The sequence below is a fragment of the Bidens hawaiensis genome, unplaced genomic scaffold, assembly GCF_021521415.1.
Source record: "Bidens hawaiensis isolate Kalapana, Puna unplaced genomic scaffold, B.hawaiensis_p1.1 tig00033825_1, whole genome shotgun sequence".
Classification (NCBI taxonomy): domain Eukaryota; kingdom Viridiplantae; phylum Streptophyta; class Magnoliopsida; order Asterales; family Asteraceae; genus Bidens; species Bidens hawaiensis.
Genome location: NW_027505293.1, coordinates 13,336 through 15,030, shown reverse-complemented (window position 1 = coordinate 15,030; position 1,695 = coordinate 13,336).

Sequence of the window (1,695 nt, the reverse complement as noted above, 5' to 3'; positions counted from 1 at the left end):
AGGTCTAGAGTATTACTTAGTGTCTAGATTAGCGTAATTTAGTTAATAATTATTAGACTACTTTTAGCACATTAAGTTTTTGGCGCCTTTGCCGGGGACTCTTGGCGATTGCGTTATTAGTTTTGACTAGACTTACTTGCTACATACGTGCTATATATATATATATATATTTGGTTTTTTGAGTCGTAGGAGTCTAAGTAGTTTTTCTTTTTGTTTTTGTTTTTTTATTGTTCGTTTTGAGTCGTAAGAGTTAGGTTAATATAGTTTAGTTTAATTTCTTTTAATTAGTTTAGTTTTCTTTAATATATATTTTTTATTTTACTACTATTTGGTGCTCGTGATCCTTTTCTGTTTAAGTTTATCTTTGCAGTGATCTTCATGGATTGTTACTATGGGGCCAGAGTTGAAGGAAATCCTCATAAAGATCAAAGTGGTTTAAGCATATGGGAGTCAGAAATACATGCTATTATGAACCACCTAGATAAAAACAGCTATCTGTCTAAATTCTGCGTGGTGTATGATAAGATGGGGAATATTATCGGTTGTAAAGACTCATCTGGCGCAATGATGGATCACATACCACATCCAGAAGAGATATTATACGATCTTTTACGTGTCATCCATAGCATTAATCCAAAAGCACCACTTTCAGATATCATGGATGATTTCCGGTCGGGCTTAAAATATCAAATACAATTTAATGAGCCGGGGATAGAGTTTGAGGATGTTGGGTTGCAGGATAAGTCAAAGGAGTGTATTCCCTCTTGGAGGACGAGTTTAAGGATAAATTTGGTGATAATTTGGTTGGTTTAGCTTCTATGGATGAGAGAGATTTTAACCCTGAAAGAGATATTGAGGAGCTTGAAGTTTTGATATTTGGGGAGACGGTTAAAAAATTAATTGTCAAAGAGGAATCACAAGAGATATTTGAAGAATTGAAGAGTAAAGAATTGCATCTCATTGTGAAAGATTATCCACGTCTACACGGTAAAGCGGATATGTTTCTAGAAATAGTTGTTCGTGGATCGCCACGTAAATCAAGAGCCCCAAGAAGGAAGATATTTGGGCTCGGGAATCAAAGTATGCCGAATTAGTCGTATTTTCAGAATTTTAATAATGGGTGGATCTACCGAATGCGTATTTTTGGGCCTACATGAGTGTGGAAATTAGTTTCTTCACAACTGATTTTAAGAGAAGAGTGTTGAGGAACACCGATGGGAAGAGGATCAAGGAGAAGCCTCCTGATTGAGGTTTCGGGACTAAGTCTGGCTGAAGACTTTTTGTAAACTTAGTGCTTCCCGGGAGGCAACCCGGTACTATGATGACCGTCGTTTGAGTCAATAAAAAACCTAATTACTCTAAATAGTTAGAGCAAGTAGGGTATCGTATCACAAGGAGTATGTGGTCAATGCAATTCGTGTAACAGATTTAATATTATGAAGTAAACGGTTTTAGTGCTGGTCACACAAGCAATAGTTTAAATTAAGAGAACTAAGCAACGAACAAGTAAACGAGTATTAAGCAGTTAACAAAGCAAACCACACCCGGGAATTCAAGTAAGCAACCAAACAGTGTCTCATGCAACCTAACAGATTGATTATTAACGATTAACTAAAAACTGATCAACCAAACAAAACCTTAGACGTCAACAATTACTTTACACACGGCACTGGTTATCAAACAGTCCTTGCTAGT